Source organism: Staurois parvus, unplaced genomic scaffold (genome assembly GCF_062004578.1).
Source record: "Staurois parvus isolate SC_StPar_1 unplaced genomic scaffold, SC_StPar_1.0 ptg001402l, whole genome shotgun sequence".
NCBI classification, from domain to species: domain Eukaryota; kingdom Metazoa; phylum Chordata; class Amphibia; order Anura; family Ranidae; genus Staurois; species Staurois parvus.
The window spans coordinates 303,378-322,994 of record NW_028319198.1 but is presented as its reverse complement, the minus strand read 5'-3'; the positions used below and the strand labels follow the sequence as shown (position 1 = coordinate 322,994).

Sequence of the window (19,617 nt, the reverse complement as noted above, 5' to 3'; positions counted from 1 at the left end):
TGGGCTTCAAATGTCGGATTCCTCTTGTCAAGCCGCTCCTGAACAACAAACAATGTCAGAAGCGTCTTACCTGGGCTAAAGAAAAACAGACCCGGTCTGTTGCTCAGAGGTCCAAAGTCCTCTTTTCTGATGAGAGCAACTTTTGCATCTCATTTGGAAACCAAAGACCCCGAGTATGGAGGAAGAAGGGAGAGGCCCAAGGACCCCGAGTATGGAGGAGGAATGGAGAGGCACAAGGACCCCCAGTATGGGGGAAGAATGGAGAGGCCAAAGGATCCCGAGTATGGAGGAAGAATGGAGAGGCACAAGGACCCCGAGTATGGAGGAAGAATGGAGAGGCACAAGGACCCCGAGTATGGAGGAAGAATGGAGAGGCACAAGGACCCGGAGTATGGAGGAAGAATGGAGAGGCACAAGGACCCCGAGTATGGAGGAAGAATGGAGAGGCACACACTGCAAGATGCTTGAAGTCCAGTGTGAAGTTTCCACAGTCTGTGTTGATTTGGGGAGCCATGACATCTGCTGGTGTTGGCCCACTGTGCTTCATTAAGTCCAGGGTCAACACAGCTGTCTACAAGGAGATTTTGGAGCACTTCATGCTTCCTTCCGCAGATGAGCTTTATGGGGATTCTGACTTCATTTTCCAGTAGGACTTGGCACATGCCCACACTACCAAAAGCACCAAAACCTGGTTCAATGACCGTGGGATTACTGTGCTTGATTGGCCTGAAAACTCGCCTGACCTGAACCCCATAGAGAATCTATGGGGCATTGCCAAGAGAAAGATGAGAGACATGAGACCGAACAATGCAGAAGAGCTGAAGGCCGCTATTGAAGCATCCTGGTCTTCCATAACACCTCAGCAGTGCCACAGGCTGATAGCTTCCATGCCACGCCGCATTGAGGCAGTAATTGCTGCAAAAGGGGCCCAAACCAAGTCCTGAGTACATATGCAGCTTCTACTTTTCAGAGGTCCGATATTGTTCTATGTACAATCCTTGTTTTATTGATTGCATGGAATATTCTCATTTTCTGAGATTGTGGATTTGGGGTTTTCATGAGCTGTAAGCCATAATCATCACAATGATGACAAATCACGGCTTGAACTATCTTGCTTTGCATGGAATGAGTCTCATATATTAGTTTCACCTTTTAAGTTGCTGCACTGAAATAAATGAACTTTTGCACAATATTTTAATTTTTCGAGTTTCACCTGTAGTGAACTCGGTGTAGTCATTCACCCTGAGGTCATCACAGAGGACAAGGGGGCGCTCTTTACATCTGGAGGAAAAGAAATGTAATCTCCAAAAACGGAAAGGTTTCTTCACAGTGAGAGCTGTGAGAATGTGGAATAGACTCCCTCAAGAGTTGGTTGTGGCCAGCTCAGTGGATTGCTGTAGGAAAGTCCTGGATTCTTTCTTGGATACACAGAATATAACTGGATATAACATTTATAGGGGAAGATGATCCAGGGAATATCTGATTGCCTCTCGGTGGATCAGGAAGGAATTTTTTTTTTCCAGCAGGAACCCAGTTACCCAAACCAACACAGGGACAAAATAGGAACTCCATTCGGATACATTAGGTGAAACTGAACCCAGGACCACAGTACTGCCAACCAATCATCTACCATAAAACCATACAGCAAAACATCCAACAGAACATGGGAGCTCTGCACAGAGATGTGATCTATCACTTGATGTTCGCGGCTTTCCATATTGTCTCCCTGATGTTCTGTACAGCGTTGTATGGTGAGCTCAGAGAGTGGAATATGTGGGAATAGTTTATAATACTTCATTTCTAGATTCTGTTCTCAGCTTCTTCCAGGAGATCATATACATTGTTATCACCAACATCTTCTATAGAAATATTTGTTCTTTTCTTTTCTCTCTTCTCCTGAAATACATAGAAAAGGAAAACGTCAGAAAGAACAAAATCAACATAAATGATAGCAGTGCTGACTCCATGGGTTATATGCAGCTACCTTCAGGTGATTGGACACTGTGAACATTCCCACTCCTGGGAGGCCTCAGTTTTGTAGAAAGTAATTGGGAGGTCATAAAGTACAGAAGGGAGTGTCCTGTGTCCTATAATCCACTCCAAGAAACAGATTTTACTGGGAAGTCCGATCTATGTCCATAAACAGTCCAACAGAGTGGTGGGCAACAAATGCCAAGATGCCCACATAGCAAACGGGCCAAGAAAGGCTCCACAGACCTCAGAGAGCAGATGTATCTTCTTATGCCCAATGCTGTCATCAGAGGAGACCTCAACATCCACCTGGTAAAACCTGTATGAACAGAGACCAAGTCTAGCCTTACAAATCTGAGAAACAGATGCGTGATGCTGAAAACCCCATGAAGCACAAATAGATCTGATAGAGTGCAACTTAACAGGAAAGGGGAACCTTTTCCTTCAGACCCTAGGCGTGAGTTATGATTTTGTTAAATCTACCTAGCAATGGTGAAACATAAAAGGAGGGAGCTCCTCACAGGAACCCTCGGGAAGTACAAAGAGGGACTCTGATTGCCTGCAGCTAAGAAGAAAACTCTTACAGTGCATACCACATCAAGAAAGTGGAAGGAAATTTCCTTGGAATGTTTTGGAGCAGGACATAAGAAGAAGAAAATAATGTCTTGATTGAGGAAGAGAAAAAAACCTTTGTGGAGGAAAGAATTGTTTGGGGCTCAGGACTACCTTGTCCTTGTGTAATACTAGGACATGTTCCTTATGGGTTAACACCACTAACTCAGAGACTTGCCTCATAGAGGTGATAGCTACAAGAAAGACCACCTTGAAAGTAAGGTCAGACTAGGATATATCCCAAATAGGTTCAAAAGACAGCCTCAGAAGGGCCAAAGGAACCAGGTTAAGGTTTCACAGAGACACAGGGGAACATACAGAGCAAGAGATGCACACAGGATGTAAGAAATGAGAGACCAACAGTTTGTGAAATAGAGCAAGGGCAAGACTTATTCAATGATAGTACTCAAAGCCACACACTGATCCAGACCAGATTGGAGGAAAGGCAAGGTGCAATCCATGAAGTCATGAAATTACATAATCAATGTACATCTTATGAAGGACACCATGAGACTACATGATCAATGTACATCTTATGAATAACACCACGAGACTACATGATCAATGTACATCTTATGAAGGACACCATGAGACTACATGATCAATGTACATCTTATGAAGGACACCATGAGACTACATGATCAATGTACATCTTATGAAGGACACCATGAGACTACATGATCAATGTACATCTTATGAAGGACACCATGAGACTACATGATCAATGTACATGTTATGAATGACACAATGGGGTTTATTTACTAAAGCTGGAGAGTCCAAAATCAGACTCCCTTCTGCATAGAAACCAATCAGCTTCCAGGTTTCATTGCCAAAGCTTCATTGAACAAGCTGAGGTTAGAAGCTGATTGGTTACTATGCAGAAGGGAGTCTGATTTTGGACTCTCCAGCTTTAGTAAATAAACCCCCATGAGACTACATGATCAATGTACATCTTATGAAGGACACCATGAGACTGCATGATCAATGTACATCTTATGAAGGACACCATGAGACTACATGATCAATGTACATGTTATGAAGAACACCATGAGACTGCATGATCAATGTACATCTTATGAAGGATACCATGAGACTACATGATCAATGTACATCTTATGAAGAACACCATGAGACTACATGATCAATGTACATCTTATGAAGGATACCATGAGACTACATGATCAATGTACGGCACAGTGGCTTAGTGGTTAGCACGTCTGCCTTGCAGTAAATGGTTCATGGGTTTGATTCTCGACCATGGTGCCTCCTGCATGAAGTTTGCATGTTCTCCCTGTGCTTGCATGGGTTTCCTCAGGGTGCTCCGGTTTCCTCCCACACTCCAAAGACATGCTGGTAGGTTAATTGGATCCTGTCTAAATTGGCCCTAGTATATGAATGTGAGTTAGGGACCTTAGATTGTACACCCCTTGAGGGTTAGGGACTGATGTGAATGTTCAATATATATATGTAAATTGACAGCGCTATATAAGTACCTGAAATAAATAAATGTACATCTTATGAAGAACACCATGAGACTGCATGATCAATGTGCATCTTATGAAGAACACCACAAGACTGCATGATCAATGTACATCTTATGAAGAACACCACAAGACTGCATGATCAATGTACATCTTATGAAGGACACTACGAGACTGCATGATCAATGTACATCTTATGAAGGACACTACGAGACTGCATGATCAATGTACATCTTATGAAGGACACCATGGGACTACATGGTCAATATACATCTTAAGCAGGACACCACGGGACTACATGATCAATGTACATGTTATGAAGGACACCACGGGACTACATGATCAATGTACATCTTATGAAGGACACCACGAGACTGCATGATCAATGTACATCTTATGAAGGACACCATGAGACTGCATGATCAATGTACATCTTATGAAGAACACCACGAGACTACATGATCAATGTACATCTTATGAAGGACACCACGAGACTACATGATCAATGTACATCTTATGAAGGACACCACGAGACTACATGATCAATGTACATCTTATGAAGGACACCCTGAGACTACATGGTCAATATACATCTTAAGCAGGACACCACGAGACTACATGATCAATGTACATCCTTTGCAGATTAAAAACACAAGATGCAGGTAGGAAGGTTTATAATGCCTTTAAGCTGGTCATATATTAGAAGAGTTTGGTTCTAACGTGTACTTTTTTTTTTTTAATTATATTCACACCAATATTGAATGTTAAAAACAAATTAAATTTTGAAGTGTTTTCAAATAACATTTGTCAATTCAACAAATGTACACTTAAGAACTTTTGTACAATGCTCGTTGGACAGTCTACTCTTGTAGGGCCAGCTGTATGCTTTCCTATGTCAGCTAGCAGTTCCCAGTATCCCGAACATTAAGACCAGATATATAGCATGACTTTGGCCTCAAAGGAAGAATGAGTTCACAGAAGAAACTAAATGTCCTCCAGTTCCATCTGCTCTAAATGTGATGTTGGATTAATGAATGGGAGGCAATGATATAAATATGACAACATGAGATGATCCATGACATCACTGTGTTCTATGTGTGACTTTGTATAACGTCAGATACTCACCTCCGGAGTTCTCATCCTCACACAGGGGGTCAGAGGGATCACAACGAGACCCAACAGAGCCAAAAATTTCAGACTCATCATGGTGATAATGAGCCCCAGAGAAGGAAGTGACAACACGCTGAAATCACAGGACAAGAGAAAGAAAAAGAGCATAAGAGATGTGTAATTAAATACAACATAAAGGTAAAGTGTATATAATGCCAATGTTATTTTAGTTATGGGTGGTGTGGTGAGAGGTTAGTGTCCCATTGAGTACATTCAACCTTCCCCATTTATCCTGATGACCATTGTCTCTGGTGCAGAAATTTAGCAGCACAGTGGCTAAATGGTTGCATGTTCTCCTTGTTCCTGTGTGGGTTTCCTCCGGGTACTCCGGTCTCCTCCCACACTCCAAAGACATGCTGGTAGGTGAATTGGTTCCTGTCTAAATTGGCCCTAGTATGTGTATGTATGAATGTAAGTTAGGGACCTTGAGGGTTAGGGACTGATGTGAATGTACAATATATATGTAAAGCGTTGCGTACATTGACGGCACTGTAATAATAATACTATACACTGTCACTGTACTAATGACACTGGCTGGGAAGGGGTTAACATCTAGGGGCAATGAAAGGGTTAACTGTGTGCCTGACAATGGGTAATGTGTGCTGTTTTCTCCTCTAGTTGTATTTGTTTTTTCTGCCTGCTTTGCAGAGTAAATAAAACAGCCACATCACTGCTCTCTGTACAGAGCTCTGTGTTTTTAGTAAACACAGAGCACTAAGCTGTGATTTGCTAAGCCAAACAGCAGATTCCGGCCATAACTCATTGGCCGGGACCTGCTGGCCGACTTCGCACATCGGGAGCGTTCGCACCCCCTACCTGGAAACACCACATCATGTACTTGGTCCGGCACGGCTGGGCCGCCCTGTCATGGTAAAAGTGCAGCAGGCGGTCCACAGCTGGTTAACAAGGGGGTTTGCACCGCTCTCTGTTAATGTCCCCCAATGTGTGCAATCCGTCATGGAATTTCCCCAATAAGAGGTTATTATTTGTGGTGTCAGAAGTAGAGATCTTGTACTTACATCATGAAGGAGCCGTCTGTCCTCTCTGTGGAATAGAAAGGACATTTATTCATTCTTCGATACATTGTGACTGTTATCTTAAAGCAGCGTTGGCCAACTTTCTCACTATAGGGGACTCCAAGTAACATCCCCAACGGGGCCCACATTATATTCAATGAATCTGAAGCTGCAGACATGCAACAGGATATGGTCAGAGACTATGCGTTTGCTGCAAGAGACGGTCAGAGACTGCTAACATGCTGTAGGAGTTGTTGGAGACTGGAGACATGCTGCACTAGACATAGACCAGAGACATGCTGCACTAGACATAGACCGGAGACATGCTGCACTAGACATAGACTGGAGACATGCTGCACTAGACATAGACTGGAGACATGTTGCACTAGACATAGACCGGAGACATGCTGCACTAGACATAGACCGGAGACATGCTGCACTAGACATAGACCGGAGACATGCTGCACTAGACATAGACTGGAGACATGCTGCACTAGACATAGATTGGAGACATGCTGCACTAGACATAGACCGGAGACATGCTGCACTAGACATAGACCGGAGACATGCTGCACTAGACATAGACCGGAGGCATGCTGCACTAGACATAGACTGGAGACATGCTGCACTAGACATAGACCAGAGACATGCTGCACTAGACATAGACTGGAGACATGCTGCACTAGACACAGACCGGAGGCATGCTGCACTAGACATAGACCGGAGGCATGCTGCACTAGACATAGACCGGAGACATGCCGCACTAGACATAGACTGGAGACATGCCGCACTAGACATAGACTGGAGACATGCTGCACTAGACATAGACTGGAGACATGCTGCGCTAGACATAGACTGGAGACACGCTGCACTAGACATAGACTGGAGACGTGCTGCACTAGACATAGACTGGAGACACGCTGCACTAGACATAGACTGGAGACATGCTGCACATAGACATAGACTGGAGACACGCTGCACTAGACATAGACTGGAGACATGCTGCACTAGACATAGACTGGAGACATGCTGCACTAGACATAGACCGGAGACATGCTGCACTAGACATAGACTGGAGACATGCTGCACTAGACATAGACTGGAGATGTGCTGCACTAGACATAGACTGGAGACATGCTACACTAGACATAGACTGGAGACATGCTGCACTAGACATAGACTGGAGACATGCTACACTAGACATAGACTGGAGACATGCTGCACTAGACATAGACCGGAGACATGCTACACTAGACATAGACTGGAGACATGCTGCACTAGACATAGACTGGAGGCACGCTGCACTAGACATAGACTGGAGACATGCTGCACTAGACATAGACTGGAGACATGCTGCACTAGACATAGACCGGAGGCATGCTGCACTAGACATAGACCGGAGACATGCTGCACTAGACATAGACTGGAGACATGCTGCACTAGACATAGACCGGAGGCATGCTGCACTAGACATAGACTGGAGACATGCTGCACTAGACATAGACTGGAGACACATTACATGAGACTTCTAGAACATGTAAATGTTTAATGGCCTCTTCTGGGAAGGCCGTCCACAAGGTTTAGGAGGGTGTCTATGGGAAGGTTTGACCATTCTTCCAGAAGCACATTTGTCAGGTCAGGCACTGATGTCGGGGGAGGAGGCCTGGCTCGCAGTCTCCGGTCTAATTCATCCCAAAGGTGTTCTATGGGGTTGAGGTTAGGACTCTGTGCAGGACAGTCAAGTTCCTCCACCCCAAACTGGCTCATCCATGTCTTTATGGACCTTGCTTTGTGCACTGGTGCGCAGTCATTTTGGAACACGAAGGGGCCATCCCCAAACTCTTCCCACAAAGTTGGGAGCATGAAATTGTCCAAAATGTTTTGGTATGCTGATGCCTTAAGAGTTCACTTCACTGGAACTATGGGGCCAAGCCCAACCTCTGAAATACAACCCCACACCATAATCCCCCCTCCACCAATGGTGATATAAGGCTTGGATGCAGCCGCTCGGCCATGGAAACCCATTCCATGAAGCTCTCTACGCACTGTTGTTGGGCTCATCTGAAGGACACACCAAGTTTGGAGGTCTTTAGCTATTGACTCTGCAGACAGTTGGCGACTTCTGCTCACTGTGCGCTTCAGCATGCGCTGACCCCACTCTGTCATGTGACGTGGCCTACCACTTGGTGGCTGAGTTGCTGTTGTTCCCAGTTGCTTCCACTTTGTTATAATCCCACTAACAGTTGAGTGTGGAATATTTAGTAGCCAGGAAATGTCACGGATGGACTTATTGCACTTGTGGCCACCTATCACGGGACCACGCTTGGAGTCACTGAGCTCCTGAGAGCGACCCATTCTTTCACCAATGTTTGTAGAAGCCGTCTGCATGCCTAGGGGCTTGATTGTATACACCTGTGTCCATGGAGGGGATTGGAACACCTGAATCACATGATTTGGAGGGCGGGGCCAATACTTTTGGCAATATAGTGTATATACTTACTCTAATCCAGCCTGGTCAAATGATCTGGCTCCCCTGTGTCAGCCAGCAGCAGCTGCAGGGGAGAGGAGGAAGCACCAACAACAAATGGGCCATTAAAGCCTATGGGTGATGTCACAATTCTAGGCATTACCAAATGTTGTTTGAGTACTCTCTCCTCTCCAGCTGCTGCTGGCTGACACAGAGGATCGTATGACTGGATTGTGCTGAAAATAGGTAAGTACTGTATATACATCTTTCTTACACAGGTTATTCAGTATAGATATTAGGAGGGGGAGGGGACAGTTTTAAGGCTAGTTATGTGTACAATGGAATTCGTTTCAATTACAAGGGTTTCGGGTCATTTTTAAATACAGTATACAGTACAGATAACAAAAATATGTAATAGTATAGTATGTTACATATTCATGCACAAGGTGGTGCTCTGGGCTCTTTTCATTCATTTGCCTTTGTATTGCTAGCTGCTCTTTTGCACAAAAAATATGTTGTTTACAGAGCTCAGTAGCTGAATCTGTAATTAATACACAACTGTATGAATCTAACCAGTTACTCCTCCACCCTGTCTGTCCGTTTACCTGTTTAGATGGGAGCAATGGATCCCTTCTAATTTATTAGTTTGAAATAAAAAAACTAAATATATATATTTATTTATACACACATACATACACACACACCAAAGACAAACTTACTTTGAGGGAATCCCACAAGAGCACATGATGATTTCTCCACCTTAGGGCATAAATAAATGATTAATACATTTTAGACTCATTTTTGCGTCTACAGAGGTGAAACGTTACCAGATGCTCCTCAGTCAATCGGCCAATCATGCCAAGTGTACAAGTGATTCCAGACTCTTCCATTGCTGATCTTGTGCTGGAAATGGATCAGCAGCTGAAACAGCCAAAGACTATAATCAGCTTACTGTGCTGGGGGTTCTAGGAGAGAACCATCGACCGGTATTTTAGGCCCCATTCACGGTTACGAATGGAGCCACATTCGGATAGCTATGGAAGCCCCAGCGGGGGGGTTCATTGTGATTGGCCTCAATGAAAGCAATTAGAGGAAAGACAACTATTAGCGGCTCATTCAGCAATTGCCTACAGACAGTTTGCATCCAGGGCAGACCATTCGCAGGTAGTCGCTGCATCATGGCCTCCCTTATGCCTCTTACAAATCAGCTGTCCAAAATGATCACCCTGCTATCCATCCACATTAAATTGGAACAACTACAATTGGACAGGGGTGGGGGCCTTTGGTATCATCTATCTCCAACATATGACATCTATAGTCATAGCCAAAAATCTTGCCCCCCCTGCATTTCTGTCAGATAACGCACCACTTCACCCAGAAAATTGCTGCAATGACAAATGTTTCGGCATTCTTGTGTTTATTTCTTTTGTTTGTATTGGTGACACAAAAAAAGTGGAGAAAAAAAAAGCCAAATCTGACACTTTAAACGCCAAACCCCAAAAATGGACCGGACGAAATTATTGGTACCTTCTCAAAATTGTAAGAAATAATTGCATTCCAAGTCTGTGATGTTCCTGTAATTTGTCATTAAACTCCCCCGTATCAATGACCAGGTGCTGGCAATATAGAAATTCCATCAGCAACCAGGTACAATGATGAAAAATGGACTCAACCTTTGTGTTGGGTGTCTCTGTGTGCCACATGGAGCATGGAGGAGAGAAAGAGCAGCAAAGAATTGTCTGAGGATTGGAGAACAAAAATTATGGAAAAGCATGGACAATCTCAAGGTGACAAGTCCATCACCAAAGATGTTAATGTTCCTGTGCTCACTGTGCGCAACATTGTCAAGAGGTTTACAGCCCATGGCACTGTAGCTGATCTCCCTGGACGTGGAGGAAATTAAAATAATGATCAAAGATTGCAACAAAGGATTGTTGGATTGGTGGCTAAAGAACCTCCATCAACTTCCAGAGAAATTCAAGCTTACCTTTAGGCACAGGGTACAACTGTGTCAGTTTGCATTATACGTTGCCATCTGAATAAAAAGGGACGTTATGGTAGGAAACCCAGGAGGACCCCACTGCTGACACATAAACATAAAAAAACAGATTGGAGTTTGCCCAAACTGACCTGAGAAAGTCAAAATCCTTTTGGGAGAATGTGCTGTGGACAGAGGAAACAAAATGGCAGCTTTTTGGTAAAGCCCATCATTCTACTGTTTTCAGAAAAAGAACTGAGGCCTTTAAAGAAAAGAATAAAGTCCCTAGAGTCACACATGGTGGGGAGTCCCTGATAATTTGGGGTTTCTTTGCTGCTTCAGGCACTGGATGTCTTAACCGTGTGCATGGCATTATGAAATGTGAAAAAGACTACCAAAGAAATCTGCAAAGAATTCTGGGGTGCAATGTAGGGCCCGGTGTCAGAAAGTCTCCAATGTCTGAGGTCATGGGTCTTCCAGCAGGACAATGACCCAAAGCACACATCAAAAAGCCCCCAGAATGGTTTCAGACAAAGTGCTGGAGAGGACTGAACTGACCAGCATTGAGTCCAGATCCAAATCCCATAGAGCTCCTGTGGAGAGATCTCAGAACAGCAGTTGGGAAAAGGAACTCTTCCAATCTGAGAGTCTTGGAGCAGTTGGTGAAAGAAGAGTGCTCCAAAATTCCAGTAGACAGGTGGAAGAAACTCATTGATGGTTACAGGAAGCCATTGATTTTAGCTATTTTTTTGCCAATAATTTTGTCCAGTTCATTTTGTGGGGTTTGCGTGGAATGTTTCATATTTTTTTTCTCCACTTTTTGTGTCATACCAATACAAACAAAAGAAATAAACATGAGAATGACAAAACATTTGTAATTGTGACAATGTTTTGGGTGAAATGGTGCATTATCTGATAGAAGTGCAGGGGGGGACAATATTTTTGGCCATGATTGTATATCCTGGTGATCTGAAAACCATTCACACCTTCAGCTATGGAAATCGAAGGATTAAAGTGGAGCTCTGATCTAACTAAGCTGAAGCCGGCTCCTACTCCCTTCTAACACCCATATTAACTACCGTTTATAAGGAAGGTGCATATACTCACCTATCCTCAGGGTATCCAGTCCGGTCACATGATTGGCTCCCAGCAGCCGGCTTCAGGGGAGAGGAGAAAGTGCTAACAATGGATGGAATGCTTGGCTGCTGATGTCACCCATAGGCTGGCTATGGGGCATCCATTGTCTGCTGTCCTTCCTCTCTTATGAAGCCAGCTTTTGGGAGCCGATCACGTGACTGGACCAGAGCACCCTGAGAATAGGTAAGTATAAGCATCTTTCTTCTACAGAGTAGTTAAAATAGGATTTGGGGGTGGGAGGGAGCCATTGTAAGCTTGGCTATATCTAGGCTAGAATTCAACTTTTACACCCATGTAGACTTCCTACTACCAAGGCCAAGAGGATGTAACTAGTACGGGGGAGGATGGTTTCTACGACTTTTACAGCTCCTACCCTGATCTTGGACAATTAACAATTGCCTTCAAACATCCCATGCTGATTGGATTAAGGGTTTGTGCTACTTGTGTAGATATAAATACTCATTGGAATTGAAGAAGTGGCTTGGAGAAGCTACAAAACGCCTTCAGCATTACAGAACAAGTCCAACTGAATGTGACCAACTACTGCTAGACTCTGTACCATGACCTGGATACATGAGAACTTTCACAGACAATGAGGAAAAGGGAAATGTAATCTGTCAGGTTGTGGAATTAAAGAAAATGGAATGGAATTGGTGAACGTTACACTGGTTTTTTTACTGCAATTGATAAGTGGAACATTCTATGAATCTGAAGATAAAATGTAAAGAGCAATTACAGCTAAATTGAAAACCCTGTATGTCCTCCCTGTAGCAATCATGCATACAGAGATTGACGCGTTCCTCCATCTTGTTAAGGGTCTTCCATCTTCTATCATGTCCTACTCCCAAATCAGCTTTCCTCATCCCCCCTTCCCTCTCTGTTGAGTGACATGTGGTCTGTTTGATGCAGATCCCAGGCAGCAAACTCATTGGGAGGGCGTCATGGTTATAAATCACACACTATCTGGTGCCCCTCTGTCTAGGAAACTCTTGCTAGCGAAGGGCTCGTCAAACCATAAACCAAGTCCTTCACTGAGCTCAAAGGCATTCCAGGGAGTCATAAAAACAGACTTGCATTGAAAAACTCACTTTTCCATATAATTTTATATCTTCAAATAGGACATAATTACATAGACATGGAGCCCATATTCGGACAGCTCACTTTGAGTCCAGTCTCCTGGTATATTACACCCCCTATCTGACATATACAGGAGAGCAGAAAATTATATCTCCTGAACCATTCAAACAGATATGTCATATTTCGTATCTAACCATTCAGCAGATGCATCTGCATGTTAATCTACTAGTGGCAAGGCTGCTAAATGCACCGAGAATAAGTTATGAACCATAATATGAGCTATGAGAGTTTTTGGTCATAGCTTGGGTCTCCACCTACAACTCCCTCCCCAAATGAGGCAATTGGTTTACTACTCCAGGGAGACACCCTGTGGAGTTGCTAGAAAAAGCTAAGCTAAGCTGAGTTGTGAGAAGTTGAAGAATCTCCCTTTTTAACATCGGAACTAACAGTGGGAGATAAAAGCATCCTTTTGGCTCTGAAACTTGAAAGCTGCTTAAACCAAGGCTTTTGGCAAGTACTTTATCTATCTAAATTCCTTTCTGTTATCTCTTTGCTGTGTTATTGCTCTCTGTATATTTATATATATATATATATATATTGGCTACATATTTTTCTGTAAATATTTTTATTGCATCCTTTTGACCATTTAGTAATAAATCTTACTTTCTGAAAGTGTTGAACTATTTCTACAGCTCTTTAATGCCTCTGTGTGTTTTAAACGTCTGCATACATCTGTCTGCGGTGACATTGTGTATGCAAACGATTATTCAACCATCATAGTGTTATTGCTGATATTGCCGAGTTTCCTCTTTCTCTGTACAAAAAGGAGGTGGTGGCAGTGTGAAGGGTTAATTGCGTAATTAACCTGACCCAGTAACAATCGCTCTCAGGCTGCAGATACACAGATTGTGGTCCATTAGCTGGAAAATCTGTGTACAGGGTGCAGCTGGGCATGGCATTGTTACGCACATGACAGCACGGTTTTAGATTGGCTAGTCCTTCGGTCACGAGTTTGGTGAGAAAGGCTGGGGTCTGACGCCACGATCATCACACTCCCCTCTCACAACCTCTTTATTAAATCTGAAACCTCAGAGACAGATGAACACACAATCTCACTGACACGACCAGCCCATGGCCATTTTTTTGGCCTTTGGAAATGGTGGCTGCCAGTCCCTGGGAGAGCATTACCACAAGGCACACAGATGCGTAGCATGCTTGCTGGTGCAGTGTGGCATCATTCATTCTTAATGGCACCACAGTGGACCTTAACAATACATCTACAGTACGTAGCTGTGTACCCCAGCACATGCTAAACTAGTGTGCAATAGCCATCCCAAAGGACTGGTCTGCTTTAACACATCCCAGGTTAATGTGTGGACTAACAACACAACACAACTGGGTTACCACTCAGTGACAGTATGAATCCAACCTATATGTAGTTTTCAATCTTACATTATTCAGTCTTTATATCAGCCTACTGTCATTCCCTATGCTGCATAGATCAGACTGGGAGAGGGAGGGACAGCTTTTTAAACTAATCACGGCTTACTGGCTGATTTTGCTGATCGATAAATGCTTTTTACTCCTTAGGGACAGTTTTTGCTTGCCTTTGCAAAGACAGACCATACGTGACTTGAAAAAAGCATTTATCGAACAGCCTTGATCCATTTCCTGTTCCTGACGAAGCCCAGTGGGAGGGTCAAAAAACGTTGGGTAGGGCTTCCGTTTTCCTCGCATCTGGTCCATGGAACACGGGCTGCAGCATTTCTGGACTGGTTTACATCAGCCGCCTTTTGCCTTTTGTTTGAAGCCGAGTTTATTACACTCTATGTAAGTGCAATTTTATACATCATTGGGAATAACGTGAATACTACACTATGAAGGTTCCCTCTTCCCTTTTGATCTTTTTTTATTGCCTGAGGTGTTTTTCACCCTGTGTCCATTGACATTCTATTCCATGTAACTGGTAAATCGAGATAAAAGTATGCAGGAGAACGGAGACCACAGAAGAGTGGAATAAAGAGGCAAACTACAGGTGTGGACATCAGCTTTGTATTTAGCTGTTTGATGTGGTGTTGCACTTTAGAGGTTTGAAGGTTAAAGTTCTATGATCAGAAAATTTTTATTAAACTAACCAAAATAAATTTACCCCGAATGCACCAAACCTGGGAACCCACCAAGAGAAAGTGGTGAGGCTCCAAAAGTACCAACTTCCCATACTCTAGAAAGCCAAGACCTCTTGTCCTCTGACAAAACAGAACTCATTGAAATACACCTCTCTTGGAACCATGACAAGCCAACCATGTTAGCTAATTGACTGGCATTTGGATTCTTATTCATGTCTAGATTCCATCACAAACTCCAGAAAACAGAGATTATGGGACTCCATTCATGGCACTCACACACCAGGAAGACATCAGTATAGACATCAGTATAGACATACCTGTTTCCAGCGGCTGGTGACCCGAATGTAGACGGTGTAGTTGATGTTGGGGATAAGAGGAGCATTGTGGAATCCATTATAATGGTGGTTATCCCCCAAGGTGAAGGTTCTGGGTCCGGTGAGGGTCTCTGCAGGAAGGACAGCTGCAGTATAACGGATCGGAGTCCAGCTGGAGTTGTATGGGGTGTTTTTGAAATTCAGACACTCCTTTGTTGAATTGCCTTCCTGACCACCAAAGACAATTATCTCATAAGATCTGGAGGACGAAAATACCAAAATAATCTCAACTAGACAATATAACGCATGTGCTTATCTTTGCTGTCCTTAATTTAAATAATTTCCAATTTTAATTATGATATCAACACAGATAAAGACATTCTGCTGAACTGTAAATGCATCATATTTCATTCAGTGCACTCAGAAAGTATTCAGACCCACTTCACTTTTTTCGATGTTAATATGCTGCAGCCTGATAATACAGTTATATAGGTAATGCCACGTGGATGTATGCATGTACAGGTACATTGGCATGCATGCCTAATTCCGATCTTGGTCTATTTAACCCCTTGGCTCCAGCCGCACGCAAATGTGCGGCCTCCCGGCATCTGGGCCTAGACGCTGAGCGGCCGCACATTTGCGTTCAATATACAAAATACATATGTGCTGAGAGCGCACGCCCTGAACGCTCCCAGCACACATGTCTGGTACTGACGGAAAGGTCCCGATTTGCTCTTTCAATCGGGACCTTTCCCGATCATGTGACCACCGTGCCCCACCCCTCCCTGTCCCGCCTCCCGGCGCAGAAACCCCTCTTCACACCGGGAGGATCCGGCGTGAAGGGGTTAAGGAACAGAGCTGAGTTAGGAAGTTGATAGATGGTCTTTAGCGGTTATCTTGCAAGTTCAACCCCAAACCTGTTCCTGAAATTTTCTCCCCCATTGTTGACCCATCCTGACTTTAGATGTTTCTCTACTCTGCCTCCCTGCTATTGACCTGATCTGGTTCCTGACCATGGCTTGTCTCTGTTGATTCCGAGTTTGACCTTAGCTAGTTCCCAGAGGTGTAGTTTGAAGCTTGTGGACCCCGATGCAAAAGTTGACCTGGGGCCCCCCACTATATTCCACTGTGCACCAAGATATGATAGCTGTATGGTGGCTGTCTCTCTCTTCTCTCTCTCCTGCTTCCGGCTGCTCATGCACACAAGGTGGGGGCAGACAGGCCATACTCTGAGCGGTCGGGTGAAAGCAATGGGTTTGTATGTAAAAGAGGAAACTCAGCAGGCCCTCTAGACTTCCAGAGCCACATGCAAGTCCACCGCTTTCACTCAGCAGCTCACAGTGTGGCCTGCCTGCCCCCACCTTGTGTGCATGAGCAGGGGCGGGAGGGGGGTACAGTACTGGGCTGGGTGGGGGAGCTGATTAGAGAGTGTGCCACTGTGGATATCACACTTTTTTTTAAACACCTTTCTTTTATACGTTATTACACAGCGCCCAGTTACCTCTCTCATGGCCAGGCTGCAGTGATATGGAGGTGCAGGATATTAGGGAACAGTAACATCCCCTTTCCTGGACTCATGCACACACTTTGCTGGCTGATAGCTAAAAAGAGTGGGGCATTTAAATGGAGAGTCTTTGGGTCTTGCTAGAACCTTTAATTTTTTTAAATCACTTTTTCTGTCACTTTTTTAAATAGCGTTTTTTTTTTCTTCCTTTCCTTTTTTCAGTCTGCTAATTAAGGGGAGGGGTGCACAGGTGCTCCAGGTGCTATAGAACGTTCTGTAGAGCTCACTCTGAGCACGCTCATTCTTGAACCTGCCTGTATTTTGCTGGACTTTTGATCAAGTGGAGTTAAAAAAAATGGAGTGGAAAACAGGAGATTATAACAGGAGTCTACTAACCTGTAAGTGACAAGTGATATTTCCTGTTAATATTGTAACTTGGATATGAGTGCTAGCAGGGTGGAAGGTTTTGTGCCGTACACAGTGTGCCCCATGTATGTGGAAGGGTTTGTGCCGTGCGCAGTGTGCCACATGTATGTGGAAGGTTTTGTGCCGTGCGCAGTGTGCCCCATGTATGCGGAAGGGTTTGTGCCGTGCTCAGTGTGCCACATGTATGCGGAAGGGTTTGTGCCGTGCGCAGTGTGCCACATGTATGTGGAAGGTTTTGTGCCGTGCGCAGTGTGCCCCATGTATGCGGAAGGGTTTGTGCCGTGCTCAGTGTGCCACATGTATGCGGAAGGGTTTGTGCCGTGCACAGTGTGCCCCATGTATGTGGAAGGGTTTGTGCCGTGCTCAGTGTGCCACATGTATGCGGAAGGGTTTGTGCCGTGCACAGTGTGCCCCATGTATGTGGAAGGGTTTGTGCCGTGCACAGTGTGCCCCATGTATGTGGAAGGGTTTGTGCCGTGCACAGTGTGCCACATGTATGCGGAAGGGTTTGTGCCGTGCACAGTGTGCCCCATGTATGTGGAAGGGTTTGTGCCGTGCTCAGTGTGCCACATGTATGCGGAAGGGTTTGTGCCGTGCACAGTGTGCCCCATGTATGTGGAAGGGTTTGTGCCGTGCACAGTGTGCCACATGTATGTGGAAGGGCTTTTGCTGTGCACAGTGTGCCCCATGTATGTGGAAGGGTTTGTGCCGTGCACAGTGTGCCACATGTATGTGGAAGGGTTTGTGCCGTGCACAGTGTGCCGTATGTATGTGGAAGGGTTTGTGCCGTGCACAGTGTGCCGCATGTATGTGGAAGGGTTTGTGCTGTGCACAGTGTGCCCCATGTATGTGGAAGGGTTTGTGCCGTGCACAGTGTGCCCCATGTATGTGGAAGGGTTTGTGCCGTGCACAGTGTGCCCCATGTATGCGGAAGGGTTTGTGCCGTGCACAGTGTGGCACATGTATGCGGAAGGGTTTGTGCCGTGCACAGTGTGGCACATGTATGTGGAAGGGTTTGTGCCGTGCACAGTGTGGCACATGTATGCGAAAGGGTTTGTGCCGTGCACAGTGTGCCACATGTATGCAGCAACAGCTCCAGGATGGATACCGCTGCAACAGATGTAAGTGGGTTGTCCTTCTGGAAGCTTGCATTAGAGATCTGGACCCCCCCACCAGGTAATGATAGATGACCCCTCCCCCCACCAGGTAATGACAGATGGCCTCCCTCCCCCACCAAGTACAGACAGATAGCCTCCTTCCCTCCACCAGGGAAAGAAAGATTACTCCCTGTCCCCCACCAGGTAATGACAGATACCCCCCCAGGTAATGACATATGACCCCCATCCTCTACCAGGTAATGATAGATGACCCCCCCCCCCCCTCTTCCCCACCAGGTAATGTCAGATGACCTCTCTCCTCCACTCCTCCACCAGGTAATGACAGATAACCCCCCTCCCCCCCAGGAAATGACTGATAAACCCCCCTCCCCCACCAGGCAATGACAGATGACCCCCATCCTCCACCAGGTAATGATAGATGACCCCCCCCTCTTCCCCACCAGGTAATGTCAGATGACCTCTCTCCTCCACTCCTCCACCAGGTAATGACAGATAACCCCCCTCCCCCCCAGGAAATGACTGATAAACCCCCCTCCCCCACCAGGCAATGACAGATGACCCCCATCCTCCACCAGGTAATGATAGATGACCCCCCCCTCTTCCCCACCAGGTAATGTCAGATGACCTCTCTCCTCCACTCCTCCACCAGGTAATGACAGATAACCCCCCTCCCCCCCAGGAAATGACTGATAAACCCCCCTCCCCCACCAGGCAATGACAGATGACCCCCATCCTCCACCAGGTAATGATAGATGACCCCCCCCTCTTCCCCACCAGGTAATGTCAGATGACCTCTCTCCTCCACTCCTCCACCAGGTAATGACAGATAACCCCCCTCCCCCCCAGGAAATGACTGATAAACCCCCCTCCCCCACCAGGTAATGACAGATGCCCCCTTCCTCCACCAGGGAATGACAGATGACCCCCACCTCCAAGTGCTTTCCTCCTAGTAATGACACATGATCCCCCCAATGGAATTACTGATTATCTCCCCCCCACCATCCTGGTAATTTTTACATTATCCCCCTCCTTCCCCCTCTGCTCATCCTGCTCAAACTGTCATAGTAAAATCTGCAGCCTCTTGAGCCCGCAGTCCCTCAGGGGCCCCTCAGGAGGTGTTACGCAATTTTGTGAGAATTTTTGTGTGTGTATCAGCAGGAGTTGTGAGGAGGGGTGGGGTGGAGTGTGTCCGTTCTCTACACAGACACTTGTGTCTTATT

At 45.3% G+C, this 19,617-nt stretch overlaps 1 pseudogene; it reads right to left on the bottom strand.

Moving 5' to 3' along the window:
- Positions 1–1,800: 1,800 nt before the first annotated feature.
- The window catches only part of LOC149436192 (uncharacterized), a 59,909-nt pseudogene continuing 42,092 nt past the window's right edge, over positions 1,801–19,617 (bottom strand).